This window comes from Trichechus manatus, unplaced genomic scaffold (assembly GCF_000243295.1).
Source record: "Trichechus manatus latirostris isolate Lorelei unplaced genomic scaffold, TriManLat1.0 scaffold00496, whole genome shotgun sequence".
NCBI classification, from domain to species: domain Eukaryota; kingdom Metazoa; phylum Chordata; class Mammalia; order Sirenia; family Trichechidae; genus Trichechus; species Trichechus manatus.
Window position 1 is genome coordinate 52357 of NW_004444432.1, and position 9541 is coordinate 61897.

Here is a 9541-nt window from a genome sequence, read left to right on the forward strand (position 1 = left end):
TCCTCATTTGTGAAATGACATTAGACTAAATCAGTTGTTCTAAACTGGAGTCAATTTTGCCCCCCAAGGGACATTTGGCGATGTCTGGAGACATTTTTGGTTGTCACAACTGAGGAATGCTACTGGAATCTCATGGGTAAGAGGCCAGGAATGCTTCACACATCCTACAATGCGTAGAGCAACCCCTCATGACTAAGAATTACTTAGCCCAAAATGACAGTAGTGCCGGGGTTAAGAAGCCCTCGACTAGACAGTCACTAAAATAATCCTGGTCTGAAATAAAATAGTTATATATGATATCAAGTAAAAAGTTCAAAGCTTCCAGATTAGTAAACAAACATAATCGAGTACTTATGTGTGTTCAACATTTTAAGAGTTTTATTTCATTTAATAGTCACCAAATCTTGAGAGAGACATTAGAAGTTTTATATTTTTTCGATGGAAAAACTAGTCAGAGTGGTTAAATAATTTTCTCAAGGTTATATAGTTATGGGTAGAGATGGGATTTGAATCTGTTTGACCAACTCAAAAGCTTATTTTTTTGTACTATCTAGTGTTATAGGCCATAGTTTTGTTATATGACATATTTCTTTACTCTGAAGAACTTTATGATATGTCTGATTTCTGGGGAAATAACAGATATTTAAAAGTTACACTTAATTTGGTAACAGTTGACAACCTGAGGAAGTAGTTTATTATTAATACCACAGAGCACAGCCTTGCAGAGCAATTTTACTTTCTTATACCCTAGCTAAGGAGACCTGGTGGTGCCATGGTTAAAGTGCTTGGCTGCTAAACCAGAAGGTCGGCAGTTTGAACCCACCAGCCACTCCAGGGGAGAAAGATGTGGGAGTCTGCTTCCCTAAAGACTTACAGTCTTGGAAGCCTTATGGGTCAGTTCTGCTTAGTCCTATAAGGTCACTATGAGTCGGAATTGACTCGATGGTATACAATAACAAAAACAACATACCCTAAGTGTAAGTGGGGTTATCCATTAAACATTGGTTTTAATTGTATATTTTCCATAAGCCCTCACTTCATTATCAGATTTAGGTTCATTTCCCATTTTAAACCTATTTTTTGACAATACTTTCTTATTGCCCATTGCTTTTGTTCTATGTTAAAACTCAGAGATACAGTATCAGCATCAGAAATTTTCCTGTGTTTCAAAAATAGTATAGTCCTAGTTTAAGGAGCCCTGGTGGTACAGTGGTTAAGCACTTGGCTGCTAACCAAAATGTCGGCAATTCGAACCCACCAGCTGCTCCGTGGGTGAAGATTTAGTAGTCTGCCGTAAAGATTACAGCCTTGGAAATCCAATGGGGAAGTTGTACCCTGTCCTATAGGGTCACTATGAGTCAGAATTGACTCCATGGCATATCCTAGTCCATATTTGAGAGCACACCATTGTCATTGAAATCTCATTACCAAGTTACACTAAACTGAGCTTTGATTCCTAGTATAAAACCTTGTTCCCCTGTTTATATATCTCCCAAGTTTGTAATAGCATTAAAAAGTTCATATATGCCAGGGAATGAAGAACAATTGAGATTTGCTATTTTAGAAATATTAAAACAACATGCCTAAGTTTTCCTTGCCATATTCAAAGAAGTTTATTTGCTGCATATGAAAGATGAAATCATGCTTAACAGTATTCAGTATTTTGTCATTTGATATTCTAATGTGCAGCCTATTTGTATTTTTTAACCCTAGCTCTCTTAACTCTTCTTATTAAATTAGATTGAAAGGTACAGGACACTCTCTCATGAATTAGGTATATTTCTTGGGTTGTTGTCACAGAGGAAGAAAAATGAGCTACTTACACCTGAATGATAACAAAAATCATGCTCTAATTTTAACCAAAAACATTTTCTTTTTGAGACTAGCTATAGTGAGTATACAATATACTTGACAGTAGAAACGCTGTGTATGTTTTTGAAAAGAAATATTTGGGAGAGAACCCGCTTTAGGGTTAGGACATAGGCCAGGAAATGCAGATAATGGAGGATCAAGGGAAGAAAGTTGGAACCCTTTGCTTTCTAGACCCTTAAAGGTCTGAGAACTCTATAGCTGTTTAAAACTTCAAGTCATCTTTTGGGTTTCCCGGTAGTCACCTTATTTTGAAGCAGCTAAGATATTTGGTTCCTTCTGTAAGTACCCCACCAAAATTTTGCTTCCTTATGTATTCCTATTTAAAATACAACCATTTTCCATTGATGGTCAGCAACACACATATTGTTGTCGTTAGATGCCGTCAAGTCGGTTCCGACTCTGTCCTATAGGACAGAGTAGAACTGCCCCATAGGGTTTCCAAGGAGCAGCTGGTGGATTTGAACTGCCGATCTGTTGGCTAGCAGCCGAGCTCTTAACCACTACACCATCAGGGCTTCAACACACGTACAATCAAGTACAAAAGACAATTAACAAATGGAAATCTGAAAGGTTGTGACATGTTCTAAGTCATACAGCTAGTTAATATCAGGGTGAGACAGTAATGTGGTCTTTCTTACGCTAGTGCTTTTTTCAATTGTTACTGCTTTTGGTTTTAAGAATGAGTGTAAACCCATATTTAACAACCAACCAATAGAAATGCATTTGTTTCATATTTTAATAAGGAAAAGATACATGGAAAGAGTGTAACAAAGAAAAGGGAAGAGAAGAAGATAGAAATCCCCAAGTTTCTTCTGCTATACTTTGGTTCCCATTCCTACCAGAAACAATTCCTAAGTCCCAATTTTTTTGCCACAGAACTCACTTTATTTCCTGGCATGTAGTGAGTGCTCAGTAAACATTACTTTCTGTTCTAGCCATCTTCCTCACAGCCAACATCATCTGCTCACCTTACCTCTAATTTAATATCCACCCTCGTGAGGCTTGCCTGCGCTTTAGGCCTTCACCCTGAGTTGTTTTTTAGCTGCCTTGGAGTAGTGCCCCCTCCAGGCTGAAAACCATCTGTACTATCACCACTTTCCTCTCCGACTTTCAGATTTGGCTATTGTTGATGCTAGGTGCCAGCAAGTCGATTTCAACTCATAGAAACCCCATGTGACGGAGTAGAACTGACCCAAAGGGTTTTCTAGGCTGTAATCTTTATGGAAGCCGTTTCCAGGTCTTTCTCCTGTGGAACCTCTGGATGGGTTGGAACCATCAGTCTTTCAGTTAGTAGCCAAGCACTTAACCACTTGCCCCACCAGGGCTCCTTTTTAGATTTGGGTATAAGCAGTTTGTTTCTGGGAGCCCAAAAATCATGTCTCAAATAGTGGTGGTAGGGGTGGGGTGGAGTCTAAAGGAATGTTTGTTTAGTATCTCTTGAATCAGACATCAATCAATGTTGTTGTTGTTAGGTGCTGTCTAGTAGGTTTCAACTCATAGTGATAATAGTACTGCCTAATAGGGTTTTCTAGGCTGTAATCTTTACGAGAGCAGATTGGCAGGTCTTTCTCCTGCAAGCTGCTGTGTGGTTTCAAACCACCAACCTTTTGGTTAGCAGCTGAGTGCTTAACCTTTACAACACCAGGGCTCCTTAAGCATCTGTGAGGCTCTGTGATGCCCAAAGGTATTGAGGGCCTGAACTAGGATAGTATTATGGGGAATTAAAAGGAAGAGGTAGATATAGAACATTATAAACTAGAATTGACCTTAATTAGTGATTTTCTGGGGAGAAGAATGGCTGAGAATTTGAGCCTGGAAATATTATGCCATTTAAGAACAACAACAGCAAAAAAACAGACCAAGAATTGTTGAGGAAATGAGTCAAAGGCAATAAATCTAGGCAATACTATTCTAAAGGAAAAGTTACAGGAGTACCAGTAACGTCATGGACTTCATGAAAAATGATCTGGGACATTGATAATGAAAGGCTGGGTTAAGAAATCCAGCCTTGGTATTTCCCAACTTGTCAGTTTCAAACTTTGACTTTTCGAGTGGGGAAATCTGGAATAAAGGGTTGATCTAGAAGGGAAATGAGTGTTCAATTTTAGGAATTCTTGAGGTTCTATATTAGTATTCTTTTGTTTTCTCAAAAGAAACTTCCACTGTAATAAGTTATATTGCCACCAAAAGATACTAGTTACTTATTAAAGATTATTAATGGGAAGTTCAAGATCATACCACCATGCTTAGATTGCATGTACTGGTTAATTCTGAAACAGGGTAAGTCCTGAAATACTTTTTAGTTAACCTCTTTACATTGCTGACTTTAGAGCCTAACTTAGATAAATCACATATTTTAAAAAAGCCTCAAAAATAATTCAGAGGGGATACTATATATTATAGGGATAATTTTTGACTGTCCATCAAGTCATTTCTGACATATTTCTGATTTACAGTTCTTATCTTGACTGTGTAATTTTTTAAGTAAGCCTTTTTAGTCTTTATAGTGGTACTGAAAATTAAGTGTAGTTGAAGATATTCACGGTTACTTATAAATATCTTTAATTTTTTAAATTAGAAAGGCATGCATGCTTTTTGCAACAATTAAAACAAGACAGAATTGTACAAAGTAAAATATTAAATTTTCTCCCTTTGTTCCTTTTCTAACCTCACTTTCCAAAGTTAACCACTTTTGAATTTATTGTATATCTTCCCAGATTTTTTCTACAAATATACAAATACATGTGTATATATTTGTTTGGCCAAAGGAGTGTGGTAGTATTTATACAACTGTAAAGGATGTTTGCTCACCATGGGCAAAAATGGTTTGTGATTCCCTGTGATTTTCAGCTAACATTGGAGGCATAGCTGGAAATCAATGATGGTCTTCAAACAATGCATTTCTTACAATTGTCTGCTGTAAAATACAAAATACCAAGACTGGATTTCTTAACCTAGCCTTTCGTTATTGGTGCCCTGCATCATTTCTATGAAGCCCATAAAGTTACTGGTGCCCCATAACTTTTAGTTTAGAATGGTATTGCCTAGACTTACACTAAATACATAACTCTTGCCATATCAAACATTAGAGGTGTGCTTGATATGTGCAGATTACATTGCCATACTCAGCAAAATGCTATTATTGTAGCCTCACCTGCACTCAGATTTGAGGTGGTGCATGAAATGATAACTAGTTGAGGAATGAAAATATTACATTTAAATATTCACTAATGTGATACAGAAGCCCTGGTGGCACAGTGGTTAAGAGCTACGGCTACTGACCAAAAGGTTGGCAGTTCGAATCTACTGTCTGCTTCTTGGAAACCCTATGGGGTAGTTCTACTCTGTCCTGTAGGGTCACTATGAGTCAGAATCGACTCGATGGCAATGGGTTTGGTTTGTTTTTAATTTGATACACTGTCCCACTTACCTTTATTTTATTCATAGATGTCCCCTGGATTGAACAAGAAAGGGCTGGACATTTTACAGATAACTTGTGTAAAGTATGTGGAGTGGCGCTACAGTTTGAATCACAAAGGATCTCACATTATGAGGTAGGTTGAAAACAATGAGAATAAAGTCCTAAAACAGGTTTTTAAATGTAACAGGTAAAGTTCATATAAGTCATCTTATTCAATTTTTATGAGAATCCTGTAAAGTAAGTGGTATTATTTTCCTTTGCTGGATGAGGAGAGGGCGCAGAGAGGGGAAATAGCTTGCTACCTTTGGTTTGGAGAATTGGAGTTTAAACTTGGGTGTTTTTGACTCCAAAGCTTGTTTTCTTTTCTTCACAACATTCTGCCTCCCCTTGAGTCTATCAAGCCACTGTATCCCTGGTCCTTACAGTAAATATAGAGGAAGCATTATGAAGCTTGAACAGAAAACTGTTAATGTGAATCAGGGTATATTGTAGAACCTCAGAGTCTTTCTTTACAGTAAACGAAGGCTATAAAAACAATATGAACCAGTTTTGCACTTGACTTTGTCACATTTTTAGGCACAGAATCATAGGATGCTAGAGATAGAAGAAGGAATGTTTAATGCTCTTACTCCCTTAGTTTATAGATTAGAAAACTGAGACCCAGAGTGGTGGTGATTCTCCATAAATAGTCATTGATGTGAATAAGTCTAAAAAATGATTTCTTCTGATTTTATGTCCAGTGTTCTTTCCCTTCATTTGATGTTGCCTGACATTTCTGAATCATCTGTTGAAATGTTGAATTTCTTTCATGTCTGGTATCTCGGTTACTAAAAGTACTAGATACATTTACTTAAATGAAACCTAATTCTGGCTTTGGTTTTTTATGTACCTCATCTAGTTTTTACCATTGCTAATCTTATAGGCAACTATATTTTAGTCCTTACCATGATTGGGATTAAATTGCTATAATTACATATATGGAAAGTGTGTTTGCTGTCGATTGAGAGGAACTAGGTTCAAGTTTTAACTCCACCATTGACTAGTTGTGTGACCCTGGGCAAGTCACTTTACCTCTCTGAGCGTTTCTTCAACCTGCAAAATGAAATTGGTAAAATCTTACTATACTTGTGAGAATTAAGTGAAATCAAATATGTGAGAGTGCCTAGCTCATCATCAGACCCCATAGCTCTAAGATTTGCAGTTAATAGAGACAGACAGTAAAGGAGCTCTGTGATAACTGGGATTGGAACTATTTGAATTTAAATTTAAAAAATAGTTTTTTATAGGATTAGGGTGGTGCAAATGGTTTGTGCTTATATACAGGCAGTCCCCAGATTATGAATGAGTTCTGTTCCTAACTCTGTCTTTAAGCTGAATTTGTACATAAGTTGGAACAGTTAGGTACGGTTCATATCTAACATCAGTTAGTCAAGTGTTTGTCTTAGTATATAGTATATTGTGTACCTTTCTATGCCTAAAAAACATCAAAACACTTCCAGATACACTAAAACATCTTTAATATAATAATACAGCAATAATAGTAATAATATTTTGATGCACGTTGCAAAGTAGTGCCCATTAGTTATTACAAACCATTGTATGTACCTCATATTTTTAATATAATAGGCTTTGTGGGGGTTGATTCATAACTACGAGTTCTGCGTAAGTCAGACATTCATAACCCAGGGACTGCCTGTACTAACCAAAAGGTTAATGGTTCAAACCCACCCAGCGACACCATGGAAGAAAGGCCTGAGAATCTGCTTCCATAAAGATTACAACCAAGAAAACCTTATGGAGCTCAGTTCTATACTGTAACACATAGGGTCACCATGAGTCGGAATCAACTAGACAGCAATGGGTGTTTTCTTGGTTTAAGGTAATGTTCAATGTAAAAAATATGCAAAATACAGGAAAATAAAAATAAATCACAATTCTACCATTTGTAGGTAACCATCATTTAATTTTCTTTTTCTTATATGATTCCAATATGATTTCTAAACACACCATACACATTTTTACAAAAGAGAATCGTATATGTTGTTTTGTACTTGTTTTTTTCATATAAACTTATTCTGGACATTTTACTGTAGAATTAAATCTTGTTCTACAATATTTTAATGGCCATAAAGTATCCCATTATGTAGATATTGTAGCATAATTTTTCATTTAAATTTCAGTGTCATCTTCAATTTGGTGCTTAAGCTTATTAAATCACAAAATCAAAACTATACGTGATTTTCCATATGTTTTTAAAGCATTTCCATGTAAATATTCAGTTGAAAAGGTAACTTTTCTTCTCTTTAGTATACAGCTTGGTTAATATTACCAGATTATTTCAGTATAGTGTTTACATGTAAAATATGATAGTGCTGCAGAAGTTTTGATTGTTAATGAGGTCACATTTATTAATATTTCTGCTTACATTTATGCTTCTTATGTATTTCAGAAACCATTCTGTACACCTTTGTCATATAGATATTTCCCTGTATTTTCTTCTAAAATTTTAAAAGTTTCACTTCTTACATTACAGTATTTAATCCATCTAGCATTGATTTTCACATATGGAGGGTGGAGACAACTTTTTTTTTCCATATGGATAGCCAGTTGTACCACCACTATTTATTGGACCGTCCATTCTTGCCTCACTGGTTTCTTAATGGCACCGCTATCATATACTAATTTCTATATATGTATGTCTGTTTGGAGGCTATTATTCCATTTTATTGTATTTGTCTGTTTGCCTACCTGTACAACAATTTCATCTCATTACTATAGGTTTAAGATAAACCATGGTACTTAGTAGGACAAATTTATGTAACAAAAAAAAATCATAAACAAAATTAAAAGACAAACCACAGATTGGGTGGTAATATTTATAACCCATATAACCAACAAAGGGCTAGTATCTAGAATATATAAAGAACTGCAAATCAATTACAGCCAGAAACAACCCAATAGAAAAATGGGAAAATTATATGAACAAGTCACTGAAGAGATGCTTCTCTACTGATCATACAGGAAATGCAGTTTAAAGTACTAATGAGCTGTCATATCAAATCCGTCAGACTGGCAGAAATAAAAATTTAATAACACCTAACACTTCAGGAGAATATATGGGGAGACAGAAATACTCTTATATTCTGCATTTGGAGATGTAAATTGGTTCAACATCTCTGGAGAGAAATTTTTAAATACCTAGTAAAGTTGAAAATCCACACACCCTATAAGCCGAGAATTCCACTTCTAGGTATCTACTCTAAGGAAAGTTTTGGACATAGATTAGAAGATATACTTAAATATGTTAATTGCAGCAGTGCTTGTAATAGCAAAATAAACTGAAACATAACTTTCTCAATAGGAGACTGGGTGGGCAGCATAGGGAGTACAGTATTATGCAGCATTTAACACGCATGGAATAGAGCTATATGTATCAATACGGACAAATCTTAGAAATATAATGTTAAGTTAAAAAAGCAACATGAAAAGACATGTATAGAATGGTTCTATTTGTGTAAAATTTAAAAGACAGTAGTATATAATACTCTTCATGGATACATGAACAGAAATTATATACACCAACTATACAATACTGGTTACCTGTGGGGAAGGAGAGAGGAGGAAGTGATTGTGGGCATGAGGGGATATGACTTTAGCTGTAGCTGTAAAATTTTTACCTCTTTTTAAAAAGAAATCTGAAAGAAATATAGAAAAATCAGTTAAAGATGGGTTGTGGGGATAGGTTTTGGTTATATTATTTTTGGTTCTTTTTTTTTTTTCTCTTTATTGTTGTAGTTTAAGTGAAAGTCTCCATTTCAAGTTAGTCTCTTATACAAAAATTTATACATACATTGTTATGTGACCCTAATTGCTCTCCCTATACTGCGACAGCACACTCCTCCTTTACACCCTGATTTCTCATGTCCATTCAACCAGCTCCTAACTGTCTCTGCCTTCTCAGCTCACCTCTGGACAAAAGCTGCCTGTTTAGTCTCGTATATCAACTTGAGCTAAGAAGCACACACTTCATGAGTATCATTTTATGTCCCACAGTCCAGTCCAATCTTTGTCTGAAGAGCTGGCCTTGGAAATTGTTTTAGATCTTGGCTGATAAAGAATACAGGGGCCATCCTTTCTGGGGTTCCTCCAGTCTCAGTCAGACCATTAAGTCTGGTCTTTTTACTAGAATTTGAGTTCCGCACCCCGCCTTTCTCCTGCTCTGTCAGGGACTCTCTGCTGTGTTCCCTG

The 9541-nt window shown here is 36.0% G+C and overlaps 1 protein-coding gene across 2 annotated transcripts in view; it reads left to right on the forward strand.

Moving 5' to 3' along the window:
* Positions 1-5190: 5190 nt before the first annotated feature.
* The window catches only part of ZMAT1 (zinc finger matrin-type 1), a 33068-nt gene continuing 28717 nt past the window's right edge, over positions 5191-9541 (forward strand). For both annotated transcript variants that reach the window (XM_023725857.1, XM_023725858.1), the window contains exon 1: positions 5191-5426. The gene's annotated coding sequence lies outside the window, so the exon portion shown is untranslated. The remainder of the gene's footprint in view (positions 5427-9541) is intronic.